The sequence below is a fragment of the Acipenser ruthenus genome, chromosome 35 (genome assembly GCF_902713425.1).
Source record: "Acipenser ruthenus chromosome 35, fAciRut3.2 maternal haplotype, whole genome shotgun sequence".
NCBI lineage: Eukaryota > Metazoa > Chordata > Actinopteri > Acipenseriformes > Acipenseridae > Acipenser > Acipenser ruthenus.
The window spans coordinates 2,275,009-2,299,154 of NC_081223.1; the positions used below are offsets into that span (position 1 = coordinate 2,275,009).

General features: G+C 39.9%; 3 long non-coding RNA genes across 4 annotated transcripts; 2 read left to right on the forward strand and 1 right to left on the reverse strand.

The window, feature by feature from the left end:
- Window positions 1-2,914: 2,914 nt before the first annotated feature.
- On the forward strand, window positions 2,915-6,122 carry LOC117395358 (uncharacterized). 2 transcript variants are annotated; one of them, XR_009310255.1, is made up of 4 exons: window positions 2,915-4,255; window positions 4,442-4,660; window positions 4,828-5,428; window positions 5,824-6,122. It is a non-coding gene; the product is annotated as an uncharacterized LOC117395358 (long non-coding RNA). The 2 variants fall into 2 exon arrangements; XR_009310254.1 differs by having other exon boundaries at window positions 2,915-4,660.
- Window positions 6,123-11,415: 5,293 nt separating this feature from the next.
- LOC131705363 (uncharacterized) lies at window positions 11,416-19,536 on the forward strand. The gene is made up of 3 exons (XR_009310327.1): window positions 11,416-11,567; window positions 16,419-16,555; window positions 18,421-19,536. It is a non-coding gene; the product is annotated as an uncharacterized LOC131705363 (long non-coding RNA).
- A 2,687-nt stretch (window positions 19,537-22,223) lies between these two features.
- Window positions 22,224-23,806, reverse strand: LOC131705110 (uncharacterized). Its single transcript, XR_009310196.1, has 3 exons — window positions 23,774-23,806; window positions 23,124-23,313; window positions 22,224-22,856 (listed from the first exon to the last, which is right to left on the reverse strand). It is a non-coding gene; the product is annotated as an uncharacterized LOC131705110 (long non-coding RNA).
- Window positions 23,807-24,146: the final 340 nt, after the last annotated feature.

Consider the following 24,146-nt stretch of genomic DNA (forward strand, 5'->3'; position numbering starts at 1 on the left):
TTGCCAAGTACCCTGGCGGATGCCATGATTCATTCATTCTACAGAACAGTGCTTCATTTAGAACATGTGAACAGGAGCTTCTAAGAGGAGGCTGGCTTTTAGATCAGTTGTATTTGTCAGGGTGTCCTCTGAATAACATATTGCACTTGAAGTTGTTTTAATATCTTACTAAAAGTGTGTTTGACGGTGACAGCGCATACCCACTAAAACCATGGCTGCCAATCCAAATTTTAAATCCAGACACAGAAGCAGAAACAAAATACAACAGTGCTCACATTTGTACTCAAAACACCATTGAGAGGTGTTTTGGGATTCTGAAAAATAGATTTAGATGTCTACATAAAATACTGGTGAGCTACATTATAACCCTGCTAAGATATGCAAGATCATTGTGGTGTGTTGCATGCTGCATAATATTGCCACTCAGCATGATCTGGAGCTTGCTCTGGATCACGGAGAGGAAATGTTCCCAGGGGACATAGATGACAATGATTATTATTATTATTATTATTATTATTATTATTTATTTCTTAGCAGACGCCCTTATCCAGGGCGACTTACAATCGTAAGCAAATACATTTCAAGTGTTACAGTACAAGTAATAATACAATAAGAGCAAGATAAATACAATGACTTTTGTTCAATCAAGTATAAGTGTGACAGTACAATTCAATAATACAGCAGATAATAGTCACAGTGATAATTACATCTGAATATGATTAACTACAAAATACTACAGATTAAACACTAGGCAAATTACAGTACTCTGTAGTACAGGATTAATTGCAGTAAAATAGGGGGCAGATAAGAGCAAATAAAGTGCATTTAGGGAAGGGTGATAGTGTCCCAGGGGAAAAACAGAGGAGTTCTACAGGTGCCGTCTGAAGAGGTGAGTCTTAAGGAGGCGCCGGAATGTGGTCAGGGACTGGGCGGTCCTGACATCTGTAAGAAGGTCATTCCACCACTGCGGAGCGAGGGTGGAGAAGGAGCGGGCTCTGGAGGCAGGGGAGCTTAGAGGAGGTAGAGCCAATCTTCTAGTGCAGGCGGAACGGAGAGGTCAAGTGGGGGTGTAGGGAGAGATGAGGGTCTGGAGGTAGCTGGGTGCAGTCTGGTCAAGGCATCTGTAGGCTAGTACAAGAGTCTTGAACTGGAATGCGAGCGGTGATCGGGAGCCAGTGGAGTGAGCGGAGTAGTGGAGTTGCATGGGAGAAGCGAGGCAGAGAGAACACCAGGTGGACAGCGGAGTTCTGGATGAGCTGGAGCAGATGAGCTGGAGCAGACGAGTGGCGGACGCAGGGAGGCCAGCCAGGAGGGAGTTGCAGTAGTCTAGGCGGGAGAGTACCAAGGCCTGGACCAGGAGCTGGGTGGCGTAGTTGGTGTGGATGGTCGGATTCTTCAGATGTTGCTCAGGAAGAATCGGCAAGTGCGTGCCATTGTGGAGATATGCTGGGAATAAGAGAGGCAGGGGTCCAGGGTGACTCCAAGGTTCTTAGCAGAGGAAGAGGGAGAGAGTGTGGTAGATTCCAGAGGAACAGAGATAGAGAGATCAGAGGAGGGGGAGGAGGAGGGAAAGTAAAGTAGGTCAGATTAGAGAGGTTGAGTTTGAGGTGATGCAAGTGTATCCAGGAGGAAATAGCAGACAGACAAGTAAGATACGGGAGGAGATGGTGGAGTCAGAGGTGGGGAAGGAGAGGAAAATCTGAGCATCATCAGCATAGAAATGGTATGAGAAACCATAGGATGCAATGAGGGGGCCCAGGGAGTGGGTGTAGAGAGAGAAAAGGAGAGGACCCGAGACTGACCCTTGGGGGACTCCTGTTAAGAGAGGGTGAGGTGTGGAGGTTTCACAATGATGAAACCCTACACAACCTTGTGCCACAGGCAAGGCAGATACACCAACAGAACATCCATGAATCCTTCACTACGTAGTAAGTATGATCAATTTCCTTGGTTATGTATGTGTAAATACAATGATTTATATATAATCAGTTCTAACAATTAACATGTGCCAATGGTTAAAACACAGATATGTAACAAATGTTAGTGTATAACAGTTTTTATTTGGAGTTTTCATTGACAATACAGAATATTGAGCAGAGTTGTAATGATTCGACTCGAGTCATTGTCAAGTCGAATCGTTTGATGACTCGAGTCAATGCTCAAATGACGTGACTCAACTCGAGTCTAGCACGGAAGTTTCCATTAGGGTTACCATATGGCTCCAGATTAACCGGACGCTTTGAGACAGACGGGGATTTCAAAATTCCCCCTAAATTGAAAGTAATTCACGTATAAATGAGCTCCACCTTTGCTGAGATTAATCCTGCTGTGGTGGAATTGCTTGGGCGCAGCAAACAATTCACACTGATCATCTGCTTCTGATCAGATCTTAATGAACGAATAGCTAATTTATCGATAGAGCAACGAGATGATGATGCGATTGTATTTGCAGAATAATATGGACGATTGAATTTTAACAAACAGAAAAAAATAGCGACTGGCTACAATTCATTCTTAGTGTAATACAATTATTTGACGCGCATGCGGGTATTTAAGCACCATTCTTAATTGTAGCTAAGGATGGTTCATTTACACCTTCATTTATTTCAATTTAGGGGCAAGTTTGAAATCCCGTTCTGTCTCACAGCGTCCGGTTAATCTGGAGCCATATGGTAACCCTATTTCCATCTGACTCGAGTCATTGTCTTTGTAATAAAATACATTTTAAAAAATCAAAACCCGCGCAGCGGCAGCCCCTCTCTACAAACGGTCATCTTGTAGCATAAACAGAACAGGCTCGTGCAGGGAATGTCAAGACCGTTGCTAAGGAAACACTTTTCTAGCCTATAGCACCATTCTATGATCAAAACGTCATAAGCAGCAAGCCAAAATCAAGCATAATATGAGGCGGGAAGAAGATATCGACAATATGGAAAGCATCACACTGAAAGTACCTGCGGTGGTGGTGTTCTCTTTCAAAGATTACACTATTGACCGGGAGAAGAACAAGCAGGCTGCAGCTCGTACAGCTCTGTGCAAAGGTCGTGGCAAATCAACACACACACACACACATAGATATTAAAATATGGAACCGGCTTAAATTAACATTGAAACAAAACTGAAACGTGGCTGATGTGCTTTTAAATGTTTAATTACTGATCGCGGTCTGGTATGGGGTGGGGGCTACTGTAATAGCCTAATAATAATAATAATAATAATTATAATAATAATAATAATAATAATAATAATAAAATAGAAACAGGACTAATTAATTTATCCAAGTCGACTTCAGAATAATCTTGGACCCAACAGGTTCGTATATCGAGGCTGTACTGTACGATCAGCTATTTTACTGTATGCCTTAAATATTACTGTGATGTAATATTTTGTAACAACGAAGTCGCTCCTCTGCTAAGAAATAGATACATGTAAATAGATTACCCCAGTGTTTACAGGCAGGGATGGGCAATATTGAAAATACATGTAATTATATTTTTGTAATTTGTAAATAAATTGCTAAAGCATTTTATATTTTCTATGGAAAGTACACATGCCAGAGTATTTTGTAATTTAAAAATTACATTGTTTTGCAATGATGCTACCCCTTGAGCAACTTGTTTCCAAAGTATTTTAATGCAAAGTCATTTATATTTAGTATTTAGTTACAACATTATCAAAAATAAAAACATAAAACATAACTTATACAAATGCATTCTGTAGGCTTAGGCTATTTGCTTTTCCCATATACAATGTGCACTAAAATGGCAGGTTATGCTGTCTGTACTTATTGTAGGCTGGCAACTATAATAAACTGCATGTTTCGTTTTTCTTTTCTATTTAGATTTCAGTGTTACAAAGCAAGAGACACTGCTACAGCTGGACAGTCCTCAATAACCTCCTTCATGCAGTCACCCAAGCCAGGAGCCTTGGGAGGTAATACTCCTACATACTACTCACCAAAAAGTGCACAGGCTCAGGCCATTCATGAATCAATCATGATGGACCTGGTTGTTGGTGAGAGCTTGCCACTGAGAATTGTGGAGTCACAAGGATTTTTGAACTTCATGCAGACGGTTGACCATCGCCTTTGTGCAGAGCATGAAAAAGATGATCACTCACAAGGCAAGTAGCCTGAAGCAAGAAATAACTGAGAAACTTGCGAATTGTGAGTCTGTCAACGCTACAGTGGATTTGTGGTCAAACAGAAGGATGCGATCTTTCCTTGGTGTAACGGCACATATCATTGAAGATGATGGTGAGGATATTAAATTGTCAACATACACTCTGGCATGTGAACGTTTTATGGGAAGGCACACAGGAGACCAGATTGCATTGGCTTTTGATAGAATAATTGGGGGTTACAGAATCAAGAACAAACTTGACTTTATCATTACTGATAATGCTGCAAATATTAAGAAGACATTCACAACATCTTTCCCAGATGCTGATGAGGGCACCACAGAGTGGACAGAAGACGACATGGAATCATCCATAGATGCAGCTGCTGACCTTGACGATAACAGTATTTGGGAGTCCCTAGAAGATGTGGACCAGCAGGAGTTAGACTCTTTGCTCCTCAACACAACACAACTGTGTCGTCTTTCTTGTTTTGCCCACACACTTCAGCTGTGTGTCGGTGTCGGGCTCAAACAGTGTAAAGGTATAGGAAAATGCATGGCTCTGAGTTTACTTTAAATAGCTCATTTATAAATATGCAAATACAAATATACAAATGCTTGTAGCAGTAAAAGGCATAGGGATTTTGTGTTTTGAATAGTAATAACTTTTAATAATTGAAGATAATGTTATTTATTTCCCAATTCTTAGGTGTCAGATCTGCTATGTCTAAGGCTACCGAGTTACAGTGCTTCTTCACTCCAGCACTGTCTTCAAAGAGGCTTTTGAGAAGAACTTTGGCGAAGGCAGATGTATTCCATCCCCTAATACCACTCTCTGGAATTCAGTTTTACGGCAAATGCAATCCATTGTATCACTGGACCATCAACAGCTCTCTGACACATGTAAAGATGCAGGCCATGTAGAGACTGTGCTGTTGGTACGTGAATGGGCCCAGCTCAAAGAGCTTGTTGACGTGCTGCTACCATTTGCTGAGGCAACCAACCTGACACAAGGTGAGGAAGTACCAACAATAAGTTTAGTGATACCCACTGTTCTTGCCCTGGGTAGACATTTACAAAACTGTGTAAAAAAAGCCAAGTTCCTGAAGCCACTTATCACTGAGCTTCAATCCTCTATCTGGAAGCGCTACCTTGGAATTTTAGAGTGGTTGACTTCAATAACAGCCATCCTTTTGGTGAGGCAGTGTATGCTATGGCTGCAGTACTGGACCCTGCCTTCTCTTTACAATGGCTTGTTGACGTAAATGTTGAAGATGAGAAGAAAGAGGTCATTCGTCTTAAAGTGAAAGGTGAGAATTTTCTGTACTTTGTTTTGTTTTTAACAAAATTAACTAAGCTAACTGTGTACCAATTCCAATTACCTTTCCCCTATCTTGTTTAACTTGACTAATAACATGACTGTGATTGCTGAATTAGTCCGCAGCTCTAATTGAAGTGCCTTGTTTATTTATCTACCTATTTACTCTTATTTTTGCTCACTGGCAAACCACTATACTAATACTGTATTGTACATTATTCTTTAGCTATCCCAGGCTATTTCTATTATTAAAATACAATTACGTGTACAGCATTACAATACATAAAATAGGCAAGTACCATTAATTATTTATTTCAAGCGACAATTTATATCAATATCAAAGAAAACTAATTGTGTTCTTAATGTTGTTTATTTCCAATAATATAGAACTTGTGGTGATGGAGGCTGAGTCTGTGAGTGGTAGGAATACTTTTACTTCAAGCACAAGTGAAGAAGATGAAGATGAGCCACCTCACAAGTACACCAAACTCTTCTCCTCTTACAAGAAACGATGTCCCAATAATGCCAACAAAACAGCTGCCTCCCAGCTCATAAGATATCTGGAACTGACAGAACAGGCAGAAGACACATCCCTGAACTTTTGGGTCTCTCATAAATCAAAGCTCAACATCTTGTATCCTCTTGCAAAGAAGATTTTAGCAGTCCCAGCATCCAGTGCACCAGTGGAGCGTGTTTTTAGTCGTCGGGGGGGGGGGGGGGGGGACTGCTGATGAGACCCCATCGCTCTCGTCTTGGTGACAAATTATTGTCAGAATTGGTGATGCTTAAGTGCAATTACAAACCTCAGACAGCAGTCTGATACTTTCTTGTACATAAGAAAAATTAATGATGGGGTAGAGGGAGGGGTAAAGAGGAACAAGGAGGGTGGAAAAGAGACCTCTTTGGGAGGGAGGGGGAGAATGGGGGTAAGAAAAAGGAGAGTGAAAGCTCCTCAGGAAGTTTGAGAGAAAAATGAAAGCATGTATTCTATGTTAATTACATGTACATTAAACCCTAGCTTATTTATTTTTCTCTTGGCCTACATTCTATATTATTATTTCATGTCTCCATATCAAATTAAATCCCACCTAAAATTTTCTTTCATGTGACACCTGAAACAACTATACGGTAATGTCACTTGAGAAGAAGTGAGAAAATATTTAGATATGTTCTTTGTTTAATTTATGTTATCATTCATTACTGCACATCCAACCTAATTGAGCACAGATATTTGTATATATATAGATTGCTGATTTCCTGTGAAGCTGTCTGGAACTGTCGGAACTAATGACTCGAAGTGACTCTAGCCAGATAGGTGACTCAACTTGACTCGACTTGGCAAATTCAGTGACTCGACTCGACTCAAGCTTGGCATGTCACTGACTGGACTCGAGTCCCAATTTTAGTGACTTGGTTACACCTCTGATATTGATTCAATGTATTACAAGCATGTAACATACTGTTCTTCTAACCATTTGGTGGCTTCCCTTTCCCTGGTGGTCCTCCACTGTGCCACAGCAGGTGCCTTGACTGCCTCTGGGCCGACCCCGTTTGGATGTAGAAGGATACGGCTGGTGTTCGATGGCAGTTCATACAGCAGAGGTCATGGCAGTGCAGGGCTCTGGTGCAACGGGGGTAGTGCAGGGCTCTGGTGCAACGGGGGCAGTGCAGGGCTCTGGTGCAACGGGGGCAGTGCAGGGCTCTGGTGCAACGGGGGGCAGTGCAGGGCTCTGGTGCAACGGGGGGCAGTGCAGGGCTCTGGTGCAACGGGGGGCAGTGCAGGGCTCTGGTGCAACGGGGGCAGTGCAGGGCTCTGGTGCAACGGGGGCAGTGCAGGGCTCTGGTTCAGGGCTCAGGCCTCACTTTATGATTTTATTTTGTGATTATTTAATTATTGTCAAAATAAACGGCCTTCATCTACTCACAGTTGCAGTCTCATTTCTGTCCAAAAAGAACCTGAAACACTACAATATATTGATGGACGTTACATAGGAAAATGAGATGTCCTTTTTTCGGAATACCATGTTCCTTCCCAAAAATGTGTTTTAATATTAGTCTTTAATAAAGGAAAACAACTGCTTTAATTAATTTTCATGTATCTATTTCAGTGCAATGTAGTTTCTTCATATAATAAGAAATACGTTTTTTTTAACATTTACATTTTATTTCTGTTTTTTCATAAAAAAAAAAAAAAAAGATTTCTGGGGAGAGTAAAAAATACATTAACTTTGATTCATGTACTAAGGTTTACTCTCAAATGAATTCACGATCACGTTTATGGTAAACTGCATGGATGACTTAGAAACTCGCTGTTATTATTATTATTATTATTATTTATTTCTTAGCAGACGCCCTTATCCAGGGCGACTTACAATCGCAAGCAAATACAAATACGCTGTCAGCTGAGTCCCCAAAACTGGGCTGAATTCGAAAATGCAAAGCTGCCCAGAATTTGGGACGTTATCTAAAAACCAAAGCGGTCCAGAATTTGCGACGTAAATGAAAACAGGGGAAGGCTATATGTAAAACTGTGATTACATTAGAGATAAACTAATGTATCCTCTAACAAAACTGCAATAGTGTAAACATTTTATATTAAAATATATCGCAAAAACGATTATAGATATATGCTACTTGAAAGAAAAAAGTACACCACCACAGAAAGCCAATTCTTACATTCGTGCATAACATGATCATTCATATAATGTAATCACCCATAGTTTGTTATATCAGTACAGTGTAATACCACATTATATTTTAATGGTAAGGTTGTGGAAATCTCTCTCTCTCTCTCTCTCTCTCTCTCTCTCTCTCTCTCTCTCTCTCTCTCTCTCTCTCTCTCTCTCTCTCTCTCTCTCTCTCTCTCTCTCTCTCTCTCTCTCTCTCTCTCTCTCTCTGATCACAATGTTAAAAATGCCTGCAAGCTTTTCCACTCGTGTGATGACATATTCATGTGACAGACATGGACCAATCAAAACGTGAGACTGTTATGCAGTTCCATCCCAAAAACCCGAATGGAGCCTTTAATATTGTACTAGAGTCTCTCACGAAGGCCCGTTTGAGCCCTTACACTCCATAGAGTTGAAGTACCTGTCTATGAAGTGAGCCTTCCTCACCTCCGCTAAGTGGGTCAGTCAGCTGCAAGCGCTGTCTGTGCACAGCTCCTGCATGCGTATTTGGGAGGATGTCAGCAGGGTGTCTGTGCACCAACCATGCTTTCCTCCCCAAGGTGATCACAGCCTTCCATGTTAATCAGTCTGTGGAATTGCTTCAATGGAGGAAGGGAGATTAAATTTCCTCTGCCCAGTGCAGGCATTGAGATGCTCCATGCATAGGACAAGAGCTCTGCGTCAATCTGACCAGCTCTTCATCTATCACGGGACACAGACCCTAGGACAGCCCCTCTATAAGCAGTGTCTGTCATACTGGATTGCATTGAGATGCTACATGCATAGGACAAGAGCTCTGCCTCAATCTGACCAGCTCTTCATCTGTCACGGGACACAGACCCTAGGACAGCCTCTCTCTAATCAGCGTCTGTCACACTGGATTGTGGATACAGTCTAGACTGCGAATGATGGTGCTGGCTGGCCCCCACCTGGGAGGGTAGCCGCACACTCCACTAGAGGGTTGGCTATATCTTGGGCCCTCTTCAGAGGTGCCTCGATGTCTGATATTTGTACTGCAGCTAGCTGGGCTACGCCGCATACCTTCTCCAGGTTCTACCGTATTAATGTGGAAGACCCTAACCTGCCTTCATTAGGCACACGGGTTCTTGAGGGTGGTCAGTCCCTGACCACCTTCCGGCGCCTCCTCATACTCACCTCTTCAGATAGCACCTGTAGAACTCCTCTTTTCCCTCTGGACACTTTATCACTCTTCCTTAAATGCGCTTTACTTGCTCTTATCTGCTCCCTATTTTACTGCATTTAATCCTGTACTTTAGAGTACTGTAATCTGTCACAAGCGTTATTTAATCTTTAGTATTTTGTATTTAATTATATCCTGATGTAACTATCACTGTTATCTTCTCCGTTATTGAATTGTATTTTGTCATATACTTGTACTTGCTAGAACCAAATTCATTGTACTTTATCTTGCTCTTAATTGTATTAATATTTCTACTGTGATTCTAGAAATGTAATTATGTTTACAACTGTAAGTCGCCCTGGATAAGGGGGCAGCAGTGTGGAGTAGTGGTTAGGGCTCTGGACTCTTGACCGGAGGGTCGTGGGTTCAATCCCTGGTAGGGGACACTGCTGCTGTATCCTTGAGCAAGGTACTTTACCTAGATTTGCTCCAGTGAAAACCCAACTGTATAAATGGGTAATTGTATGTATAAATAATGTGATATCTTGTAACAATTCTAAGTCGCCCTGGATAAGGGCGTCTGCTAAGAAATAAATAATAATAATAATAATAAGGGTGTCTGCTAAGAAATAAATAATAATAATAATAATAATAATAATAATATGCTGCCGTTCCTTCTCCCTCACGACGGCTCTGGTATACATTATCACATACGTTATGTCTTGGTGGTTGTCTTCGAATTGAAAGTTAGGTTACTTACTGTAACCCTGGTTCCCTGAAAGAGAAGACAACCACCAAGCGCGAGCTCGCATAGGTCGTCCACACGGGTTCGATGGAAAAAGAGAAATGGCTTCCTTTGGGTGAGACTTTTATCCCCTCGGTGTGCAGGACCGAGTGAATCATCCCAGGAAGGGGTCTATCGGCAGCTCTGGTATAGAGAGCTCAGCGATACCTACCCAATGGGCAGGCATATCCCATACGTAATGTCATTGGTGGTCGAATTATTTTTCAGGGAACCAGGGTTATGGAAGTAACCTAACGTTTTTAGCATTAAAATACATTTTTAATGGTGTTGTTATACACTATTTTATTTATCCCCTGCCAAAAACAAACCACTCATCTCTGCTCTTAGCTAACATATAACCGGACACATTTTCAAGTGCTTGTAAACCCCGTCACCCTGTAAACCCTGCCTGCGAAGCAGTACAAAACATATAATACCTGCCCAAGCACACAGGATTACTTCATGAATCGATGAAGTCACGCACTCGATCTTTATTGGATTATAATTGTGTGCAGTTTTGGATAATCCTTCAGTCAAATGTATAGTAATAATAATAATGCACTCTCCACTGGTACGGGTCCGCTGACTTGTTAATGGTATGGCTTTCAGTTATTTATTTATAATTATAAACATTAGAAGAAATTAATATGATCTCAACGTTGCATAACGTCACATAACTCGAACACTGTTTCTAGTACCTAAGATTATTAAATACTTCACACAGTATTTAATATTAATACACATTTCACAAAACGGTAAGTACATGAGGACATTTAGAAAATATATCGTAGGTATTATAGATGTAGTTTAGCGGGCCAGGAAAAATCAGGCTTCAGCTGTTCAGATCTGAGAATGTTGATGCATTTTCAAACCAGTAGTTCCTAACTGTGAATTCTGACCGCTCCGCCCCGAAGCATGGGATAAAGCATAAATAAGTGTGTTTCTGTATTTTAAAGTGTGTGCTAAAAGAATAGAAAATACATTTGAAAAGTGAAAGTGAAAGTTTGCTACTTTTAAAGGGAAAGTTACATTCAGTTAAATGTTCAGCACAATTTCTACAATTGAGATATCTACAATAAATACAAAATAAGTCATATTGGATATGGGAGTTTCTTCAAGATATGGTCTTTTCTTAATGAAATGTCGTAAAACACTACAGTTGTACAATGAACTTCGTCTGGGTGTCTTGAAATTTCATGTCTCAAGGCATATATATATAATCTCGAGATTCCTGCTGTCATTGGTTGTTTCAAGTGTCCATTAAATGAACATGATTGATGTCATGATTATGAACTGGAGTGATTCCACCTATCATGCTCCATTTGTCATTTGTTTTTTAAAACCTTGAAGCAGCCAATGATAGCGCTAGCAGGGAGGGACTTTTTATTGAATTGGAACCCTCCGGCTTTAAGTGAAATATGGGGACTGGTATTGAATTCATTGAATTCTGGTCACCGATAAGAAGTTCAGTTACCTGGAGATCGTTGACAGATCCCGGAGACCTTGAGACTCAATAGAAAACCAGGAGGTCAGGCAGGTATGGGTGACAGCTAGGTAATATTCTTGACCTTGTAAGCGTGAGCACCCTCTCTGCTTGCATGAAAAAAAATGCTTTCCTGTTAAAATGTGCTAATGGTATGCATGTGCGTGTGCTTTTTGTTTAATTTTCGTGCTGAGAGAATGCTACTCTAACTAAACCGACATCCAGCTGAGGAGCGTCTTGTGAGCTGCAGCACCGCACCCGAGGCGTTGCTGTTTGGTTCCCGTTAGTGGTAAGCCCTGTCTTGCGAGACGAGTATTTCATGTTTGCGTATTCTTTATTTATGGTATTGCTCGCTCTTCGCTCTGCGGAGTGCTTATTAGTAAGTGCTCGTTCTGCATTGCACTGTACTGTATGGTTTGGCTGGAAGTTGTTTTGGTTTGTATAGTAGATGGTCTTTAAACTATCACCCCCTTGGTATATTACGTGCCGTGTATTTGAAACTGTGATCTATTCAGACGTTGTGCATTTACTGTGGATAATGTGCAATATGTTTTATAACAGATATTCAATTCTAAAGATACGTTTTTTAGATTAAATGCTATTTTTAAACTAGTGGGTTTGCTTTATATATATATATTAGAATAAACGCTATTACATATAAAACTGATTTATACTTTAACAGAACTGTTCGTAAAGGATTGGAGATTCTGTGCTATAATATCTGGTAGATTGCACGTTTGGAATTTGATTTGTATTGCTCCTTTGATTTGAATATTGCTTTGTCCTGTGTCGGATTGTTCTGTTTGATTTCATTTGGAGTTGTGCTCCACGTTGTATTGGGTTTCACATTTATTAATGGTTTGTGTGGATTTATTTCTGTTAGCTGCATTCAGAATTTTCTCCACTTTTGTATAATTGTTTAGCTGAGTGTAATACAATACTGATATAGATTGACTTTATATGGAACATTTGAAATCCATTAAAAACTTTCTGTTAACTGGCTATTTGTTAGCTATTGCTGAATATTTAAAATAAATAAATTGTTTTGACAATTCAATTTTTGCATGGTGCGCTGTATACGGTTGCTTACCCAATTAAAGAATCTTAGCAGTGGGAACTCCAAAGTAAATTCAAAGGTACACCAGAGGACCTTGCCCTCTTTAAACACAAGGTGGCGTAGCCGGTTTGGGGTCATAGCAGCATTTGAATAATTTTACCCCTTGAAGCTGTATAAGCACCTGTTACAGCTTTGGTTTTATATAACCTAATATATATATATATATATATATATATATATATATATATATATATACACACACACATACATACATACATACATACATACATACATACATATACACACACTGAACATCAAAATAAACTATCACTATTATAACACATGTATTGTTGAAAAAATAATTGTTGAAACAGCAAAAGTAAGTCCGTTTGGCAGCGCGACATTAAAGGCAGGGTCAATCGCTTTCTCACGATAAAATTAGCTGTAAAAAATCATGTAAACCGGAGCAGGAATCGTGCTTGTGTCTCACGAGGTTTCAGCAGTCAAGATGCCGTTTAACTAGCGGAATGTCACGTTATTCCTCAGCAAAGCCGTACCAAACCACACACAGACACAAACACAGAGACGAGAAAGAACGCAAAAGACGCTACAAATGTAAAACTCTCGTATAGCATATTATTAATATTTGGATAAATGCACGTTAAGCACAACTAACCAAACTTTTAGCCTCATTTAATACTAGTAGTCGTAGTCGTCGTATTTTCTTTCTATATATTTTTTTTAAGATGTCCCAGGAACAACAGAGCTCCACCTCTTCTTCCACCGCACAGAACTGGAATGAATTGTTAGCATCAATTGGCATATTGTGCAGTAAGTAATGGATATAGTAACAAACATAAATGTACCGCATCGCTTTAAATAAAGACTTTTGTTTGCTGATCAGCAGTCACTGGCTTCTCGGAGCAGAGGCAGGGTATAGGGACTGGCAGATGTGTACAGGAACATAAGGATGCTCAGTCTGGTACCACGCCTATAGAACTGTCAGTGCATGAAGCCGCTCAGGAACCTCATATGTATTTTTCATATCCCCCTGTTCTCAATCTTATATTCATATCGCCTTAAGTCGCATACCGTTTTGTATTTTATTGTAGTTCAACCCCCCCTCCCCCCCGTTCCCACAAGTTCCACATGCATTTATAGACTACTTTAATTAAATAAAACTTTCTGAAGATACGCATACCTATTTAATTAGTAAAACTTGTACTTGGTATAAGTTTTATTTTATATACTTTTGTGTGTGTGTGTGTTGGAAAGGTAACGAGATACTAAGAAGAAATGAGTGATAATTCGGACTGTACACGACAACAAGATAATTCTTTTCTCTTTTTTTTATTTATTTATGTATTTTTTAAAATAGGCATGGCACTTGTGACAGAGATCGAATGATTCTTGGTGTTAGATCTCCCTCCCGACCTGTGAGGGCATATAAAATGAACAGAGTACCCTTAACTTTGTCACGACAATTTATTTCTTATGGTAGGTGGATGTCGGCCATTTAGGAAGGGGATGGAGCTACGGTACCCAAACTCAATGACTCGGACACGAAACGGCTTGGCATCCGAGGATTGTAGGAGCGGATGTGCTCGTTAACCTAGGGGTCATGAGCGAGGGTATAAATAGGGGGGCGTAGTGAAAGTGATCTGTTCCATGGTAAATGGTTAGTGTTTTAAGCCTACAAGGAATCTGTGTTGCAGTATCGAGAACCGTGAGTTTTCTCTTGTGTTTGTGAACTGTGGTATGTTTATTTTTTTTTTTTTTTTTTTTTAAATAAATAGACTACCAGTAGCACGATCCGGAGCTGTAGCGAAAGCCAGCATAAACCCGGACATCACTTTCACTCCTGCCTTTCACGGAGAACAGTAATATACCACTTGCACTTATTCACTGTCACTAGGAACTGTGTTTGTGTTTAGTGTTGGTGTGTAAAACTGGACTTTTGGTTACGGGTCAAATCCGGGACTTACAAATACCGAACGATACACGCCGCTGTTATTTATGTCACAGAGGACAATTAAGTCAAAGGCAAGTATAGTTATTTTAATTACTAAAGGTAGCCAAACTACGCCACCTGGTGGAATATATGGGCACCAGGTCCCGAAATATGAATATACTTTCGTAATTAGTTCTAATATTTACTAAACTTTCATCCAAATCCTTCTTTTATCCCAGGACCACACAACACACTCCACACAAGATACAATCATAAAATAAGCTTTATTTAGTACAGAAAAAATTCTTTAAAATATAAAAACTTCAGTCACAACATACAGTATTATTCCTTATTCTTGCTCATCTGGTTAACACAAGATACTTAGTACACATTTAAAATAAATCATTCAATAACGAGGGTATAGCAACAAAAAAAAAAAAATAAGATCAATATTTGGCAGAACAATTGAATAAAGTCCACTAAATCGTGGTGCAACTACTAGTCCACCGCGACCAGCTAGAAATCTTGATATGCAAGAGAAAACAAAACAAGACAAATCAATCTCAGTCTCACGAATCCCTGTCCCGGTTCCGTTGATAGCTGAGAAAAGATCCAACTCGTTACACCCGTGCCTACAGAGGGCTCTAGAAAGAATAGTCCATGTCCAGCACAGCTCACTCTAGCCTCCAGGAACGCGCACAGATTCTCCCGTGCAGCAGTAACACATCCAGCTGCCAACAACGCTGATCCCGACACACACTCTAGCCCCAGAACATCAGTCTTCAGCACAACCGGTTATAAACACAGATTTTAGTCCCTACACAGTCAACTTCACTCAATTGATCTATCAAAAACAAAAAGAAGAAGAACACAGTCTCGGCTTATTCCAAGCAATTCCACCCGGTTTACCACGGAAGGGGGTAGAACAGTCACAGTATTGAAATCACGAGATTAACATCTAGCAGCGTTTTAAGCAGCCAAACATGAGCACCAATACGGCTTCTTTAGTATTGTACTTCCCTGTGTGCTGCCTGAGTCGAATCTCTCTCAATCTTCGTACTGTTTCATCCACGAAATGTTGTTCTTTCCTTTCTACAGCTCTGTTCACACACTCTTGTCCACCTGCTCCCCTACTTAATCCATCAATATCGGGTTCATCTTGCGGGTCTTTTTTCTGCTTCCCTTGTTACGGTTCATTCATTTCTCTCTGCCGTTTGTGAGTCGAAGCACTCTTTTTATTGTCTGTGAGGGATAGATTAGGGCAGGTGAAAACTCCGGAGATGGTTACTGTGGGAGTCGGGAGTCAGGGATCCCAGACTGGTCTCAGGTGTGGAGTTCAAACATATTAACAATTCATGAATACAACAAAAACAAACCACACAGTGATAAAAAAGAAACTTCACACACAAAAATTATAACCATAAAAATTAAACGAATTAATAATAACCGTGAATATATTAAAAATAAATATTTAGTGCACACAATAATAATAACACTTGCTCCACCCCCACCATTTTAACAACTTGGTCATTCATGACATTTACAGGTGTTTGCCATAAGGCTCTGGCCATTGTTAATTAAATCAATAAACACCCTTCACCTGGAAATCAGTGTCTGTCTGTTTTGTATCCACTCTGCACTGCACGCACCTGGATCTACTCACCACTTTGCCACACACTGCATGAAGCCCTCCTCCTGATATTCAGAGTTGTTCTTTTCCTATTTAAATATCCCCTCCCCAAAATCACTATGAAGAGAGTAATGTGTGTGTGTCTAATAACATCGTGTAACAATTTTTTTTTTTTTTTTGTTCCTGGGTAGTAAGTGTTATGGAACAGAAAATGTGTTACATAGTGCAATATATAAGCTAATAAATTTGCATTTGTTTGAATTTTAGCAAGAGTGCTACAGCGTGAAGATGGCAGCTGGATCTAGAGCCTTAACAGCAGAGGAAATCTCCAAAAATATACAGACAAACAGAAATATTACTATTTCAATTGAAAACAACTGTGATTTCTGTCTAACAAACCCAAGGTAAGTGATCATAATCCTAATTTTTGTTGACCCCAAAGGCTGTTTGGCAATTTCTTTAATTTCACTGAATTATTTTTATATGAATACAGAATTTTAAAAAAGCTGTTCTGCAGGGAAGCCAAATGGATTTTTTTGTCATTATCAGTACTATAATTACACAGAATAACTAACATTGCCTGCTTTGAAAATGAAAACAGTCTATTCTTGGTAATGCATTCATTTGATATACAGTGGGATATATTCATGGAATCTTTAGAATTGAACAACTCTTGCTCAGAAGTACACAAAAATGGTACAAAACCAAACACTAACAAACCAGAAAAACAACATTAAACCTATACTATATCTGCACTGTAAGCTTTTGCTTAAGAAGTTCTGTTAGCAAATTGGATAAACTGAGGGTTCCTCTCTGTTAAAACTTAAGAACATGTACGAGTGAGAGGAAGCTATTCAGCACATATACAGACGTCCAGTTCCTAGTAGCTGATAGATTTCAAAACTTTGTCGAATTGGGTCTTGAAGGATCCAAGTGATTCAGCATCAACAACATGACCACCGGTACAGGGAACCTGGATTCTGAGCTGCACTTAAAAGTATTAGTTAGTGTTGACTTTGTCAACTCCTTTTAAGATTTTACAGACTTCTGCCCCTCTCCTCATTCTTCTTTGTTCCAGGCTAAATAGATTCAGTTCTTTCAGCCTGTTTTCACGGCTCATTCCACTAAGCCATGCTGGGATTAGTCTGCTTCTCTTCACTGGACTCTCTCCAGGGCCACAGTGTCCCTCTGGTACTGTGGTGACCACAACTGGACACAGTCCTCTAAGTGAAAGCTCACTAGTGCATTATACAACCAAATCATAACCTCCTTTGAGTTAGTCATGAGTCACATTTTGTAAAGCTGTCATCTAAAATAATATCCATGTAGATGAAATCTAAAGACTTCAGCCTTTGGAGTGATGTATTGGATTAGCAAACAACTGAATTTTATAATGATGTGAGAGCACACAAAGTTACACACCTGTATTAATTTCACCTATTGCCAGCATGCTTTGTACACAGATACCATTTTTATAGGACTATTAAAGCACTTTGCATTTGGTTTTACTGAGTTTCATCACAATCAGGCCGATATAGTAGATTTAATTCAATCCTGCTAGATTAGCCAGCTGCAGTTTCATTTTTATTGCATTATTTAAAATAAATATGCTATATATTGAAACACATACATGTACAGCAACACAAAGACTGGGTTCCCTTAGACATGGCTGTATTGGGCTCTGCATTGCTTCAGTCTCTCAGGTTCCTGATTTATTTGGTAGGATGATATGCAAACTGTGAATCTACAAACCAATCCTGAATCGTTCTGTCCATCTATCCAATCGAATTGTGGATTGCATCTGTCCCCAGGTCCTACAGCACTTCATCAGTCAGTTCTCTATTAAACCTGGAATCGAATGGCACACCAGTATCTATGTTCTGGGCAGGCATTGCTGCAACATACCTTGGAAATGTTACAGTTTTAGCCCAATCTAATCTAATCAGTCATATTTAATACAAGCTCACTCAGAGTAACAAGGCAGTTAATGTTTGTAGTCAATGGTACCCATAATATTCCAGCTGCTTTATGCATGGACTACATTGCTTAAATAAAAATAAAGTGCCAGTTATAACAAATTCAAGTTAAAAGCAGCTTGTCCCATTCTTCCTGCCCATTCAGAAATGACTGTTACAGAATGTACCTTTGTTAGGAGCTCAGGGTTCCCCAGTAAACAGGGACAGGTACACAGGTACTCTAGCAGTACAGATCTTGGCTTGCTGGATACAGTTCCCTCGTATGATCATTGTAATGTTATTCTTTTCATCAGGACTTACACTTTCAGTGGATATAATGTAGATCCTCCTCAGCCAACCATCAATGCAAAAACCACGGCCGTCTGTTCCTTCGGCAAAACCAATTTTGGAGCACGTGGAGCTGTGGGCGTCTTAACCTACGATGTCATCAAGAACAATGATGCTGTCGAATGCATTGCCATGATGTTTTCTGTACCATTTGATTACAATTTGTATGAAAACTTGTTCTCTATAGGGTCTGTTACTGTAGGAACATCCTGTGATAATGCCCTATACAATCGAATGTATCAAGAGTGGGTGGATGGTTTCACCAGAGGACAAGCAAAAACTGGGGCCATAAAGTGTACTGGGGAAGTTGTTGAAATAAAAGCCACAATGTCTCCCGCAGGCAGGTCAATAATGAAAGTTGAAGTGTGGAACAAACGTACATGTGCTTGAGACATACTGTGCTTGCTTTTCATTGATGGCCTGATATTTGCATGCATTAAATCATTCTACTCAGCTATTGCGAAACAGTCATATAGTGAGCACTAGATGCATTATACTTTTTATACTGTATAAAAGCATTTACAACATGTATAACAAACTATGGATTGTGTTGCAGCTGTTGATATAAATGAACACTGTACTGTATGGACACTTACAGCCTGTATGTAGACTTATAGCCTGTCATCTTTTGGAGAGCTTGATGTGAGATGGTATGTGTTTTTCTCTGTCCAACCTCAATTAGCAGACTCAATAAAAGGTATTTCTTCCAAAGATGAAGCTTAAACTGACTAACACTTGAACAATGTATATGAATTTGCTATTTAACTGCTAACCCTATTTCCATGAACAGTTCTTACACTGTAAACCCCGATAAGTTCTGCTAACTCAAAAAAATTGAGGCAACTGATTGCCTTTGTTTTTTTGAGTAATGAAACTTAAAATGGAAATGTATACAGTACTTACTATTCTTAGTTGATATAACTTTCAAGTTTAATTAAACTATACTTTAAAATAGTATGATGATGAACTCAATTATTTTCTACTTAAAACTCAATACATTGAATTAACAACAACTTACCATTTGAAGTGTACTTAATGTATACATATTATGTTGTCATAACTTAATGTGTTTGTGTTCTGCTTACCAATTTATTTTCTTACACTTTACTTAACATTAAGTTGCGATAACTTCAATGTAAATTAAAAAATATAACTTAGTGGAACTCAAAAGGCAATTGTACGGTTAATCAGTTTTTTTTAGGCAACTGATTACCTGAGGTTATTTGAGTAGCACTAACTCAAACTAAATAATACATGCAATATATAAAGTTAACACAAATAAAAAAAACATGTTCAAATGCATAATTAAAACATGAAGAATGTTTTATTGTAACGATAACAATTTGAAAATTGTGTTTAACAAAGGTGCAATAATGGTGTCATAATCACAAAGTATTTGAGAGGTCTGTTACTTTACACAGTGCAACTTTGCTTGTAGTGTGAAAAAGAGTCTCTCTGAATCCCAAATCATCACCAAGCCCCTACTCCCTAGATACTCCCATAGAGATGCTAGGATAAGTGTAAACATGGTAAAAAAAATAAATAAAAAAAAACACCATCCAGCCTATCAGAAGGCAGGGTGGGGTAGTTACTCAGATCTACATAGAGGTAGGGGTCTATTTGGGATTCAGAAAATGACGATGACCATTTTGAGGTAGCCTCTGCTTCCAGATGTTGATAGTCTCTGAGAAAAAAAAACATTTACCATGAGCTTAGTGCTTTTCAACAATTCTCTAGAAAAAGCTCACCAGAAGCATGTCAGCAGAGTATGTGAGCAACCTACAAAATTATATTAAGTCGAATCAACTGCATCAAATGATTATCAACAAACTAAAGCTGGGCTCATAGGTGCTGCCCACAACTGTATTACAACAATTCTGTTACGTCACCTTCACCTTCCACTCGCCCGCCTTAGGCCATATGACTAAATTAAAACACTTCTGTGCCCTGGAAAGTTTGCTTTCCCTGTTAGAAAACAAAAACTCAGGATTTGTTCTGTATTCCAGCTACCATAACAGCTCTTTCAGTGCCCTAACTAAGAGCACAATAAAATAAGAGAAATGAAACTCATACACTGGCTGCAAACTCAAAATGTCTTCCACAGTATAAAAATGATGCATCCACCAGAACCCAGGCAGATTGTGTCTTTGGTCAATCACTACACATGTATCAGCAAGTCATTCTTCAACGCCTGCAGTCTTGGCTTAAGTTTCCCATCTTCTAGGCCCAGCAGGATTTTCCGAATGAACTCAGAAGTGTTGGCCAGCTCTTTTGGATAACTCAGACGTAGAGCATAGATCAGACCGAACATTACCAGGAAAGCATCAGCCAGTCTGGGTAGGTTGGTCACCATGACTTCACTCTCCAGGACAATGGAAATCTTGATTGGGTTGAAGTTGATCGGCTTTTCAGTGTCGTCACTGACGACTGTAAGGATGGCGACTGGTGCATCACCAACATCTGGCTCATCAGAATCCTCCACCTGAAATGCACAAATGACAGGAAAAGTAGCATTTAGAAGACCAAGGTTAAGACTTCAGTGACTGAAATAGCTTTAAAAACTTACTGTATAACAACCACACATTGATATAATGTTGAATTGGAAATGCGCTCAATCAACACACACACACACACCAGAGGGGCAAAAAACTAACTCTGCATGTCTTGAAAAATCCCGAGACGTCCTCACGCAGCAACACAGGAAGGGCACGGAGCACAGTGGTACGCCTTGTGTGGACATCATGTTGGTTCTGAAGAGATAATAATCCCAAATCCATTTTGAGACATAGGTCTGATCTCAACATCAAGCCCAAGCCCTCACGCCCTAGGCACTATCAGAGGTCTATGTGGAGCTGCTAGCATATTGCCTACGTATCCTTTCAGATCTCCACAGGGCAGGAGGGCTTAGGGTTGACCTTAATATTGTGTCATATTCGTCTACCTGGCACACAAATCTTGTGAATAGTTAGAATGGATACATCATGCACAAACTCACCAGTGCATGAACCCTCAGATCACTAAAGTGATAACAATGTACAAGTATTCCAACCAGACCCGAGTCAAATAGATTATGCTTGATTTACTTTGACCCAGGTCTGATTCCCATCTTTAGATATGCAGTGACCTAATGACGTATGCATTGACCATCTTACCTGTAGATCATGAATCCTCAGAATGTCAGCCAAAGCATCAGATGTCTTTCCTGTCTTTGATGCCCTCTGTCGATATAAGGTCATCAAGCGAAGAGTGTGCCGGTCAAGCTCTTCATAAAAGATGTTCGGCAAGTTCTGGTTTGTGATCCGTTGGAACTCAGCATACACCTACACACAGAAACGACAGACAAGTGACAGTGTTCAAGACAAGTTATTTAATTGATCTTGTGTACATAATTATATGGAAAAACAAAATATTGGTGAAAAAACAAAGCTGTGCAATTTTACCTGCGACTCCAAATGTAGAGCCGGCCAGCGCTCAAGGATATCTCTCACAGGTGGGCTGTTGGTGACTACCTCCTGCCGCCGCAGGGCAAATGTCGTCTGCATCATCCTATCGATGAGGGGCAGGGTTTTCTCAGTCTTCTGAACTTCCTGGATTATTTCTAGCCTCTGTCTTTCAAGACTTGCCAAGTCCTGTCCTTTGGGGAAGTCGGGCAAAAAGTTCACTTCAGCACACTTGGATCTCTTTATGTTTGAGTGCGATGGTTCATTCTCTGGATTACTTCTGCTTCTTTTTCCTGCGTTTACCTCTTGACAGCCTGCTCTCATCAGCTTGGTTCTGTAGTTACCCAATTTGTATTTTATGCTGTTCTTCCATCCATACCAGCCAGTATCAGAACCAAGCTCTTTCAGGCAGGGGTGTTTGGAAACAAGTGCTTCAGCTGCTTTTGATAACTCTCTGTCACTCGGGTAAGCGTTGAAACTGTAAAGAGTAGCTGCAAGTTTCTCTAGGATGTCATGCTTTTGATCTCTAGATAACTGAAGACACTTTCAGTTTCTTTCAAAGGCAGTGTTTCCTTCTCTGAGCTTCAATTCTACCCCATAAGCAAAAGTGGGCACGGGAAAAATACCTGGCGGCCATCTACTAAGTTGCTCTGGAGAGGACACATCTGACAGCAACTCTGTGTCTGTAGTTGAAATAGAACTGGTTTCCACCTCTGCCATGAAAAGATTCAGTGTAGCTTTCTGTGGCAACTCGTCAATGTCCACTAGGGAGAAGTTCTCCATCAAAGTCAGGGTCTTCGTACTGCAAGCTGAATTCTGCATCCAACTTGAGCTTGTCCTTCAAAATGCTTTTCAGGTTATCAACAGACTCAGGGCGGGTGTCAAGTGTAATCTTGCTTATATTGTCAGCTTCAACAATGACACGAAGTTTCAAGGCTTGAGAGGATACGGCTGCCATATTTCTGTGGTAGGATAAACAGTTTCAACAGTTTGCATGCCCAATATCAAAACATAACCTTATCAATGAGGCAATAATAAGGTAGTTACATAATGAGCTCAAACCAAAGTAATTTTACAATTACACCCACTTGTAAATGACAATGTGTCAGCAAAAGTACAAGAGCAACTCCTTCACTTTAGAAACACAGTTGATCTAGGCACAAGTATCACCTTAGGGAAAAAATATGTTTTAAAAAGTTTTATCACTAGTGAACCAACAGATTACTCACCTCAAGTTTAACTCAGCACTCTCTCAGTAAAATGTATCTCTTGGGGGTCAACAGCAGCCGGCCATCAACGGTGTAAGCAGCAAACGTGACAGTGTCTTTGAGCTCAGATAGCAGGTGGACAGACAGGCTCCCTTGTGTAGGTGACAGCTCGTAGGAACGCAGAAGTTCAACATACCATGACTCAAAGCGACTACAAAGGAAGGAAACATTGCAATTCACAAGATAGATCTAAGCAATGTTGCAGAATTGAGGCAGACAGCCATTCACTCCAACAGATACAAACATTCCAGTAGCATAGTGAGTGCCATCAACAGTGACGTTAGATGTACTGTAGATTGTGTTACTAGAGTGCAGTGTGGTATCGTTTTAAATGAGTTTTAAGTCCATTGAATGAATGAAATGTACAAACACAACCATTGTAGAGACACAGAAGTGGACTGACTCTTGAATAGTGACTATGTTGCAGGCGATAGTGTTTTAGCAACTCTGTCCTGGAGTGAAGTATGGCCGCACCCAACTTACAATTCCAAGCCATTCCATTCCATCAGCAACCCAGAAGCATAACAAATGTTGTTACCCTACATGGTAAAGATAAACATGATAAACATGTTTATCACAAATGTAATCCAACGTGTTTTTGTAAAGTGTACCTTTCACTGCTGGGATATAGCATAGAGCCTAGGCTAGATGAGCACCAGCATCCTTCAGGTCAAGCCTGTAGTGAGAAATAGAGATCTCATTAGCAAAAATAAATTGATGTCCTAATTCCTCATTTTGAAACATGACAAATAATTTGAAACCTCAAGTACTTGGTCAACTATGCATTTTCATTCAAAGCCGATTTAATCAGAGCTCAATGGCTAAATTGACCTGCAATAGATTGTAACGTTGACATACTCGGAGTAACAGATTAAAAAATGTCAAAGAAACATGTCAAAATATCAGTGTCACCGCCTTACCTATGCCCCTCCCCAACAGTTTCAAAACTAAAAACAAAATACCTTTACTTGATAACTATCATGG